At 46.2% G+C, this 12,008-nt stretch overlaps 1 protein-coding gene across 1 annotated transcript in view; it reads left to right on the top strand.

Annotated features, from left to right (window-relative positions):
- The window catches only part of kremen1 (kringle containing transmembrane protein 1), a gene marked incomplete at its 5' end in the record, with an annotated part of 50,755 nt that overhangs the window by 995 nt on the left and 37,752 nt on the right, over positions 1-12,008 (top strand). The window lies entirely within an intron of this gene.

The following is a 12,008-nucleotide window of genomic DNA, read 5'->3' as shown; positions in this document are numbered from 1 at the left end:
GTCATCAGATAGCACCCTTTTAAATTATCATCAGATTCAGATTAATACGCGGGGACGTGCGTGTGCGTGTTCGTCTATCTGCGGGAACTTCAAAGTCACAGGCGGATCCCCACTCGCTGAATATTGAGCTCGAATCTGCAGATCTAATAACGATGACCACACAAACCGAGCCTCTCCTTGCTGTAATTTGTGCCGCGTTTCATGTCGAAGCAGCAAATCCTCGTGCTTTCCTTTTTAATTTTTTTGTCTCTTAATTATACCTCTGGATTTCAAATTAGAGGGTCCACCATCTGGGCTAGTGCGTAAGTACTCCCATGTGTACCTATGTATTAACAAAGTATTTAAAGCAATGGTGTTCCCCCTCATAACACTGGGGAGGAAAAAAAAAAGGGGGGGCCAAGTTTATGTTTTAGTTTAAGTCAGCTGTGCCACATTTACTGTATGGTAAAACAATAATTTCATCCGTCTACAAGAAGTCAGTCTCTTGTTTGATACTCTCGTTGCTCTGCTCTGTTTGCAGTGCGCAGGTCTGCACTAGACATTGTTACTCCAGCTTTGTTTCTTATAATCACCGCTTATTTTCTGAAAGTCTGGAGTTACTATGGAGTTCAAAAGCGGGGAAACTTTTTTTGCCGCAGAATCAAAGAGTTCGGGCTTCTTTTTCCAGACGCGTAGTGTTCAACAGGAGGAATCCAATCAGAGGAGGTTTGGCTCATGGTCGATTGGTGAGAGGAGAAATAGAAGATGCAGGTCGAGGGAAAGTGGACGCAGTGAACCACACGGGGGCTGCAGAATAACTCCTTGATTTGTAGGACTATAGGTTGAATTATGTACCGCGTCATTCTTGTGGGGGTTTAGCATCCTTATCAGAAGAATCCCGGGCATCTGCAAAATATGAATCCTTCAACACAGCGGAATTTGCTTTCAACGGCCGCAGAAAAGCCAGCCGCCGCTGCACTCTGTGACTCGTGTCTGAAACACTTACACTGGAGTGCTGTCCTGGTGGAAGTGCAGCATCGCATCAGGCAGGAGTGTATGAACAGCAGAAGTGTCACACACACACACACACACACGAAGAGGAAGAGAGTGAACATGTAGTGGGTTCCCTAGTGCAAACTATAATATGAGAATGGGCTCTTATTCCACATGCTCCCAGTATAGAGCAGTAGTTAACCACAGACTCTTATCTTTCATGCGTGCGATTCCTCCTCCACCTGAACTCCGGGGCTTTATAAAGACTCCCGCATGCTTATTTCGTCTGACTGCGGCCCGCCCGTTGCTCTCTTGCCAGCCGCTGAGGCCCTTCACACTAGCGTACACACACAAGTGGAAGCTGAGTCCTGTCAGAGCTGTCGAGATGAGGCGTAATTGAGAGTTGCTTTGTAAGCCGGTAATGATGGAGCTGACGGTGTTGTTGACGAGCTGGTTAATCAGCGGGAAGTTATTTTGTGCTTGATGTTCCGGGTATCCGTGACCTGGCCTCACTGGCGGGTTGACAATCGTCCCAGGCTGCACTTCCACGTATGCGTTTTAATTTCTGTTGATGAGGCGAGGTTGAGGCCGCCTGTTTTCGTGGAGCCGTGAAGCGTTGCCGTTCCAGAAAGGTGGCTCGCCGTTTAAAGTGATCCCTTTTTTTTACATTCAGTAGCAGAGTGAGCAAGCGGTTTTCCTGTTAGCACATGCAGAGAGAGAACCGACAATCTTCCTCGCCTGAGATCAGGGCATGATTAAAGGATGTAGGATGACATTTTGGGGAAATATGTTCTTGGCTTTTCTTGCTTGCGACTTAGATGATAAGATCAATACCACTCTCATGTTTTACCACTCTTATGGTAAGCTAACAGCCATCAGCTGGTTAGCTTACCTTAGCACAGCTCTGTTTTCAGGCCTCGGCAACTTTGAGGTCAAGACATTGTCAAGTATACCGCCCCTCTAAAACAGTTTGTACATGTGTACACTTGTTTTAAAGGTACAGTGTGTAGGATTTGGTTGCAGATTGCAACCAACTGAGTTGCCCTCTGCTTGCTCCTCCTTTTCCATGTAACATGAGCCGCCGAGTGTGCAAAACCCTTGCTCAGAGGCTGCCCTCGCCATGGTAACACTGCTTTAGGGCCAACGGGAGTCAGATGGTCGGTACCACGGTTTTGCATTCTGTGGCTCGTATTCCCGCACTTTCACAAGCGTGTCGGGGAGGCCCGCGGTGGCCCTCGGGTAACTAACATATATAAAGACGACCATTGTTTTTGGTTTGCACGGCCAAACATGGCGGTGGACTCTGTGCAGAGGACCAGCTCCCGGAGGGTCATTCGAAGCAAACAAAAACTAAATTATTCGTAGTTTCAGCTGATTACGCACGAATGAAAAACATAGCTGGGAATATTATTTTACATTTCTGCTCGTAGATCCTTGAAATGCAACTCACTGAACCTTGAAACAAACGAGATATAACGTGTTGATTAGTGATCTTTTCAAGGTTCTGGTAGAGGTGGAAACAGGTGGAAACAGCCAGGCTAGCTGTTTCCACCTGTTTCCAGTCTTTGTGCTAAGCTAAGCTAACCAGCTGCTGGCTGCAACTTCCTATTTAATGGAGAATAAGCGAATAAGTGAGTAAGCATATTTCCCAAGATGTTGAGAGTATAGAAGCACATTTTGTCTTATTGACTGTGGAAACCTATGCAGGCCCGCAGTAATATTGAAAGGAGAAATGACTCTTTTGCTGAACGGCTCAGCGCTCATAGTCGTATTTAACCTGTGACGAGGGATTGCAAGAAGGCATTTCTTTGATTTAGAGGTTCACAAGGCAGAAAGGTCAGCAACCATTGATCCATCTGATTCCACGTTTTGCAGTCTGTTCAATAGCAACAGGAATCCGGTGTAGCACCAGGCTCTCTTTCTATTACCTTCTAAAGGACAACCGGTAGCTTTGGTGGTGTCGAGCTGAGGCTCCAAAAGGAATGCACTCTCGTTGTGTGATCACAGAAGACGGAGCTGTCAGAAATAAGTCCAAATGAAGAACATCAGGCTGTGCTCGACCAACTGGATATTGGACTGATCGGAAGAGGCAAGAGGTGCCTTGTGGGCTTTCTTTTCATCTGCTGTTTGCCGAGTCTCTCTCTCTCTACTTAACTAGGCATGCATGAAATAACTTGTAAGGCCACAGTGGGAGGATTTGCAGAGGCGACACTCTGCAGTGAGGTATCTTATCAAAACTTACTTTGCACAGGTAAATGAATCCCAGAGCAGATGTTTAAAGTGTTTTACTCTCATTCAAGCTCTTCTTTGTTGCTAGAAACATTGCAGCCACATAATAGAGTGATGGGGTTGAATGGCAGCATGTGTTATGATTTCTTCTTTGTGGCTTGACATGCGTATAAGCTGCTGCATAAACTGGCAATCCTCTGTTTTATCTGGCAAACCCCACTCTCTTTCCTGCTCCCTGTCTGATCGCTGTCCAGCGGGGCTTGATGTTGGCCTGGACTCTGTGAGAACCCGCAGACGGAACCGGGAGTCGCTGTGCGGCGCAGCAGCCTTGAGACGCTGCTCGGACCTCCTGAACAGGAGCTCACACGGAGCTTTGGGTCGGAGTTTTTGATGCTGGCAAGCAGTGGTGCAGCTTCTGTGTTCACTCGGTTGACGTGTGATTGATAGGAGTCTACAGTACACGCATTCCTGTTGTCAGATGTTGGGCTGAACATCAAGTCAGAGAGCCTTGAGTGTGTGTGTGTTTGTGTGTGTGTGCACATATGCTTACCTGTCTGGGGAAAGGATGCCAGAAGCTTTTCAACATTCCCATATAGTGGTTATTTTGGTGTGCGTAGTTCTGCTTCTGTATCATCAATCATCTTTAATATCAATTACTGCTATCCGTTGAGGTTCAAAGTTCACTTTTTACAGCGCAAACCGTTGTTTCAGCAGAACAATTCGATCACATCGTCAGTTTAGATGGTCCTCTGGAGCTTTTGATCATATCACCTGGCCAACTTTGTCAGCAGATGGATATCGCCCAGTTGTTATGAAATTGTAGATGTTAAAATGTCCTTTTCTTCTCAACACTTGACGGACTTCTTGTCCGTGTTGGATCAAAAACTAAAGTTCAACGTTGATTTCGTTGATTATTTTTTGAACAATAAGTCAATTCATATGTTTGAAAATAGTTCACGCGAGCAATCAATTCATCATCTAATAATTCCCCCAATGCACGTGTGTTTTTGAGTGAAGGTTAAAATTTGAGGCAGCTGCTGCCGTCCGGAGCCTCCATAAACTTATAACATTCCTGCTTTCGTTTTTTAAGGGGGCCACATCAAGTGCCAAACCAAGAGGTCTCACATCCTCTATCTGATTTCCCTCATCCCACGCACATACACACACACACACACACACACACACACACACACACACACACACACACACACACACACACACACACACACACACACACAAGCAATTGTCTGTCTGTCTTTGCCCAACACACAACTCTCCCTCACACAGCCAATCACCATATCTGTCTCGACTTAATCATCTCTCAACTTGTAAAAGCAGTTCATACAGTGCAGTTTATTACTGGCCGCCAACAACCCCTGAGACAGAGGGATCTTTGTGAGTGTGTGTGTGAGTGTGTGAGTGTGTGTGCGTGAGAGAGAGAGAGAGAGAGAGAGAGAGAGGTGCTCTGAATCGTCTGTCTCAGAAGATAATAACAGACCATCTTCAACCACGATCTGAGGAAACACAAGCTTGTTTTGGCAGAGGTGATCAGGAGTGTTGGTTTAGGAGGGACGGCGGGTTCTTAAATAGTTTAACATAAGGGCTTTCGGTGTGTGAGTAAACCATCTCTGTTCAGTGTGCGGAATTTCAGAGGGCATTGTGGGAAAAAGGCGCATGGGGTCTGGGTCTCAGATGTGGGCCGTGTGGTCCCAGTTCAGCTCTTCCGGTTCAGAGATGGAGATGGAAACCTCTCCCCCTCCTGGTGAGCTTCTGCACTGCAGACACAAGTTCAGACAAACATGTGTTGTTTGTGTGTGTGTGTGTGTGTGTGTGTGTGTGTGTGTGTGTGTGTGTGTGTGTGTTTGTACGTGCTGCGCTAACCAAGTGCCTATGATAATAAGTCAGGGGAACCGATACCTTGCTACGAAATCAAAGCCAAGATTCAGAAAGCGTGACGATACTTGTTTTTCCACAGTACTGCAGACACCGGGGATCAGGACTCGAAGACTAAAGGCGTCCCCTCGTCCTGGGGACAATAAACAATTTATCCGATAATGCTGCATTGTAATCGAAAAATTGGTGAGGAAATTGGCAGGAGGAGAGCTGCTTAACGCAAGCTGTTAGCCGTTAGCTGTTAGCCGTTAGTCGGTGCTCAGCACAGTCCTGCTTGCCTCAATATTACGGAGCTAACAGCTAGCGTACGGAGGTTGCAGTGAATCACATTATGGAACGTTCAAGCTCTATTCAGTATTGATGAGTATTGGAAGAAGTTGAATTCTAACTTCATCGTATAATTGTAACATTATCATCATTTCTTTTTCAAACGAGTAAGAGGAAACAATGGTTTTGTAGCTGTTCTCTGATTCTTACTTTTGAGATGCAGGTCCCTTGCTTTTCATTCAAGGGCATGCAAAGTGTCGGCATCAGTCACAGGCCCACAGAACAATCTACCGAGGCCACACGGTCGCTTTTACTGCCTATTGTCTCATCACTCATCGTAATCATGAGTAGGCTGACAAATGGGCTAATCTCTCCTAAAAGCTTTTGTACACTCTGTTAAACTCTATGCTCCTTTAAATGTCCTGTAGGTTGCCCACAGGTTCAGTCAGCATGCCGCAGTTGTTTTCACAGCAAACCCAGTAAGCCTGTCTCCTCTTTGTGGACAAGCCCACATGGAGCCCTCATGAATCTTTAGCAAGACAAATAAACACACACACACACACACACACACACACCAACAAAAAACAACTATGCATATCGACTTCAACTGACACCGGGACTGCAAGGTCACCGACGACAGACTGGGCTACAGAGTTAAAGCGATATAAATGACATGCTCAAGAAATCGCAAAGCGGTTTTAACCAGTTATATTTCTCCGTTGGTAACGCTGCAACGTTACTTTTTAATGGCAATAATATTGTAAAGTAACAAGTTACTTTCTAAAAGTCACGTTACCCAACACGGCTGGTGATTGACCGAAAATGTATTGCAGTTATTTCGATAATTTAGTCACTATTTTATCAAAAATAAATAAAAAATATAAAAATGCATATCGTTTTAAATTGAATATGTTTAGGTTTAAGGTTGTCTGTTGGACAAAACAAGGAAATAGCAGTTGACAATTTTCAGGAATAACAGGCCATGAAGAAGCTCTTCCTTCATTGTACATTTGTATGGTACTTGCCAATAAGGTAGATTATAAACTAAGCCATAGCTGATGATACAAACCTCCAGGTCTAGCGCTCCGCTGGCAGTAACACCAGCTCATCGTAGCGCGTGATAGATGCTGAGGCGGGGAGAGTTCCACTCATTGAGAAACCAGACAGAGTATAAAGTCTGAAATAGAAGAAAAATAGAGCAGAGCATTTTTCCTTTTTTTTTGCATCCCAACACTCGTGGTACTCCACATGTTTTGACTTGTGAGGACAGGCCAAAGTTTTTGAAGAATTCCCTCATTTACTTGGCCGAAAGTAAAGTTGCATCTGGCTCACAGTTGGCCACAGAAGAAGAAGAAGAGAGAGAGAGAGAGAGAAAAAAAGCTCCAGGTCAGAAATGTGTGCTTCTGTGTCAAGCTGGTGCCCATTTTACTTCCTGATGACCTCAGGGTGGTGCCCTGGGAAGGTCAAGTTGCGGGCAACGCCCTTCTTCTTCCATGCCAAGGGATCGGACCGCCCACAAAACCACCAACCACTAAGACGGAGAAACAGACCTAGTTATTATAAACACAATCATGCTTATTATCGTGCCACTGTGAGTCGCGTCCTGTCGTGTTCAAAGGCTTACATTTGTTTTATCAAAGTGCCTCTCTCTCTCTCTCTGTTGTGCCCGGCTCGCTCGGTGCCTCCGTTTGAACTTCCGCTGGGTGCAGCTCTTCCATTTTTTGATTTTTTTTTTTCCTCTCACCTTGTGCAAATCAACACCTGCTCCTGCAACTTGCGTCGGGCATGCAAAGCAGCCCGGGCCACTTGCAGCTTCCAGGATCTACGTTGGCGGCACGGGGTTGCACCCCTCGGAGGTGACGAGGCGCGACGGACGCGAAAGCTGCAGTGCGGCGAGAGAAACGGGAACCCCAAAACAAAGTGTTGCGAGGTTGAGCGTGTCTCTCCGGTCCCTGATCCACGGAGGCGGTCCTGTGAGGCAACATGGAATTAAGCTGTCAAAGCCGCTGCCGGCTATACACAACTGTCAGGCTCGAAGGAGATAAACAATGTTGAGGTGGGAGAGTGCGCTCATGTGGCCAGAATGGTGGTTTGTGAGGTCAAGACCAGTCGAGAGTATTTTTCTGAATGAGCTGTGACTCGTTGGTTTTGGATGGAGCTCTGTGAAGCAACATAACCTCTTCACTTATTCGTCCACGACTCCCCTTTCATCTTAAGTTTTCTTCTCCGCTCTGTCCTGCAACCAATTCACCTCTCTCTTCCCTTGTCCCTCGTTTGCACATTTTAATACCATTATGTATGAGCGCTGTGTTCCCCGGCCTCTCCGTGTACCTTGACATTTGCGTATGCATGAGGAGACCCACTCCACTCAGTGCCAGATGACATTCTCCCCGAGCTTTTTGCTGGTGCTCTCTGCAGCAGCCTGAGCCCATCAGCTGGAACACTCTCCAGGGCGAGGGGGGGTAAATCAAATAGCGAGAGAACAGTAATGAAATACCGTAGAGCCTCATGTTCTTGTATGAATTCTATTAACTCTCAAACAAACAATGGCTGTCATTATCAAAACTCAATTTAATTCACAGAGAATAGAATTTTAAAGGTTTTAAGGCTGCGGGGCTTGAAGGGGCTGATGCATGAAAACATTACACAAAATATAACTTTCTTCCTCAGCGCTGGAGTTTGTATGCTAACGTGAAATCAAAATAGAGCGTTATCGGCTCTGGGCACGTTGATAAAAGGACGCGCAGCTTTGCTATTCCCTTGATCCGCTAATGTGTTTCTGCATTTCAAGGAGACGAGAGGGGAAAAAACCCATTAGAATTCGGTTTGATTTGTTTCGGTTCAAGCTCAAAACCATTCTTGCTTCCTGTGTCTGTGTTTCTCTTTTTGAGCACGCTATTAAAAACGCGTTTGAGTATGATCAAGGCAAATTCTCTGTTATTCTTTCTTTGATTCAATAGTGTAACATGTTCCAAACATCTCGCCAGTGATTGGTTGTGTGTTTTTGCAGGATCCTCCACGGACTGAATTTCAAAGCAACCATGTATTTTTGTGGTGTCACATTAAATTCTGAGTTTTGAGAAGCGTAACCAAGAACATAACGGGAGGATATTGAATTGCTACTGTGTGAGACATGACCTGTCCGGCGAACCTAGTTTCTTTTTATACTGCAGTTGTGCTTGGGCCGGGGCCACTTAGGCCTGCGCTCTGCTGCGGTAGAGTAATGGCAACCACTTTAAATAAATGGAGAGTAATTTCGCTGCTGAGCCCCGGGGTCTGGTTTGTGTCCAGCTGCAGCAGTTTGTGGCCGAAGAGGCAAATTGTCGCCTTTCCTCCTCGCAGGAAAACGCCCACAGACAGCGCTGATTTGACAAGGCCGAGCAAGTGGACATGGCTAAGTGGACAGGGCAAACATTTGGACAAGTGAACGGCTCAGACGTAGCTAAGTGGACAGCAAACAAAGGAACAATGCCAGTAGCGGGCAGAGCTAAGAAGCCGTGACGGCGAAATGTGCAGTGGATGTTTCAGTGTGGTCGAACTTTTCTAAAGAATATGGAAATGAACGGCCATTAAATGGAGCGGTGATACCCCGGCAACAGTTAACTGGGCTTAAACAGATCTCGGACCCTACTTTACAAACACGAACATCTCAGTCAACCGCTTCTCACAAACAGCCATTGTCCCTCAAGCTACGGAGGCGCTGATATCCCCTTGCAATGCAAGGCCCTTTGAAAGAGGCTCTGGCTCAAAAGGGGTGAAACCCGAGTCGCCAAGAGGCCCTGATTCGGTTGTCCGTCCTGCATCGAAGGTGAATACAGCTCCCCAAGGTGAACACAAAAAGGGCTGGGTCGACGGCAGCCTACGCGGCACCGGCCCACGGCCAACGCCAACCGAGGGGTGGTCACACTCGGGTGATGCCGTGAAACAGAATCTGCCGGCCCTCAATGGATCCTCCCGTAATGGATCCCCTTCCCAGGGAGACCAGTGGGATGCCCCCCCCCTGTCTTTTACCAGAGCCATCTGGTTCCCAGTACTGCTGCTCTTCCCACAGCCCGCAAGAACCACAGTGAAAAAGGATCGCTTTCACAATCAAGATCAGAAACTGGAGACGTGGCCGGTTAAAAGGGGGTCTGAACGTGGAGCGCCGTGGTCCCCGTCCGCAGCAGCCTATTGTGCCGTTGTTAGTGTGTCCTCGGAGGTGCACTCTGTGGCGGTTTGTCTGACAACCTTTTTGTGATTTGATCCAGTGGAAATGCATGCTCCGTTCCTGCTCTGGCAGGTCAGTCACACAAGATAATCCAAAAGGAAAGATGTGCACTTTGGTGACAATGATTGCGAATTGTTCGAAAGCCAACGGCTGTCACGAGGCGTTTCGGCGTAGATTCGCACCACAACGTACAAGGATTTTAAAGTGTTAAAAACTCCAAACAAGCCAAAGGAATGCTGAGGGAACAGACCAATGTCTCCATCCATAGTTTATAAAGTTAAACAAAACAAACACGCTGGTGGCTTTTTGTTTTCTTTCTTTTTTGATGAGTTTGCTACGCTCTCCAAGCGAGCATGCTGGAGATTCATCGGATGCAGATGGGAGCGTGTTTGTGCTCCGCACAATGGACCCGTTCCTCCACCGCTGCAAATAACAAGTGAAGTCAACCGCAGCATTCAATATATTCATTTTCCGATGTTGCCTCCCATTCATCTAATTCTCTGCCCTGTACAAAAAGTGACTGAAAGCCAACATTGGTCTGCTTTCGTTCCATTTAATCATTCCGACATTTGGTCAACTTAAGCCCAATTTCTAGTCACCGTGTTGGGCCAAATCTGAAAAGGGGCTTTAAAGCTCAGGATTCCCAGGGCGACGTGACTCTTGGCCTTTTGTGGTTGGATTGTAAAGAACATCCAGACAGATTGAGTGAGGTCTACTTAACATTTATATTCTTCTAGTTCTATCAATTGGTATACGGCAACAACAACATCGAGGTTTAAGGGTTAAAAACAACACACATAAAATGTGACAGCAACTATTTAAAAAAAAAAAATATTTGTATGCGGCCGCATACAGAATGCAATGTATCAGCAACGCCTGGAGGAGATTTCTTTCATTTTTAGTTCAAACGTCCACCTGGATACAAGGAAGAACTGATTTGATTTTGGTGGTCAAAGGTCAAGGTCCCTGAGATCTCACTTCTGTCCCATTCTCGTGATGTCCCTGGGAACGCCTTGACGACTTCCTTCCAATTTGGCACAAAAGTCGACTTGGACTCAAGTATGAGCTGATAAGAATTTGATGTTTAAAAGTCAATGTGACCTCACACAACACATTTGAACCCAAAACCTTAAGAATTACTGTGCTAATTATGACTCTTTACCACAAATGTCTATTTGGATCAAATTACATGCATGTAAAGGGCAACATGACAATGGCTAGGCAGTCATGCCACAAATATGTTCAACCCCCTAATTATACTATTATATTATTATGGTGTCATGTATGACAGCTGTCAGGAAATCTCCACAACAGGAAATAACTCATCAAAACTTTAGAGCAAAATCTGAAACACTCTTCCAAACAGCAGCGAAGATGAAACGGGGAAGTGGGACAGTGTGAAGGATTAACCTGCGCCACAATGAACATGAACATGAACATGGGTCATGGAAGGGTTACTGAATGTTCATTTCCTCAAAACCAAACAACAAACTACCATCTGCAAAAGCCCTTAGCCTCTCAGATCCGGTAAATCTCTCCCGCTGCTTTACACAATGTAAGAGCCTCTCTTGCCTCGAGTCATGTCTTGTTTTAATAATGATATCTGTTAAGAATAAACAAGAAAAAGAGCTGAGCTTTTGATCTGGTGAGGCAGTGTGTTTTTTGTTGTTGTTTGCATTAGCAGGGCAGCTCGCAACGCCCCGAGGTCTTTTATTTATCCAAGTCAGACTCCATCTTCCCCGCGACCCTGTATTCACACAGGACGTCAGGAAAGAAGAGACAGAGGAGGTGGTGTGTGTGTGTGTGTGTGTGTGTGTGTGTGTGTGTGTGTGTGTGTTGCAACCGCACTGAAGGAGCTTCAACCCAAACCACATATAATTTACATTCCTCAGATAGCAGCTAACCTGAGCACAAACAGGACGATCGAAAGCAGGTGTGTTTGAGCGACGACCCTTTTTTCTTTCATGGTCCAGCGTTCTTTGAGCTGCTATCTGTCTGGTGTGTTCCAGCTGAAAGTGGCTGAACATACGGGGGGCAAAAGGGCCCACATCTGCATCAGAGGATCCATCATTCGTGTACGAATCAAAATCGGCGGAGAAACGTGGAAAGCATCTCCGAAACGAGAGTCTCGCCACATGGCTTAAACGATGTTACCGCACATTGATTACTGCCCTTTGAGGAGCTGGCCCATTGTGAGGAGAGGAGTCAAGGAATTGACAGACACACAAACACTGAGGGCAATTTCTACAGTGAGTGGGGGTGAGAATGGCATCGCCTCGATGACACTGGCCCTACCACCGAGGAAACAAAGGAGCCTGTGTGCATGTTTATGTGGGTGTCTTCCTTTCCCTCCACATCGCACCCATCTTAAAATACTGCGGCCGCGCCACTGATGAAAATTGCTCCCTTTCATTCTCGCTGTAAGTGCATCAGTGGGGGA

This window comes from Taurulus bubalis (genome assembly GCF_910589615.1).
Source record: "Taurulus bubalis genome assembly, chromosome: 8".
Lineage (NCBI taxonomy): Eukaryota > Metazoa > Chordata > Actinopteri > Perciformes > Cottidae > Taurulus > Taurulus bubalis.
The sequence above is the reverse complement of the archived record's forward strand: the minus strand, read 5'-3'. Positions and strand labels throughout refer to the sequence as shown.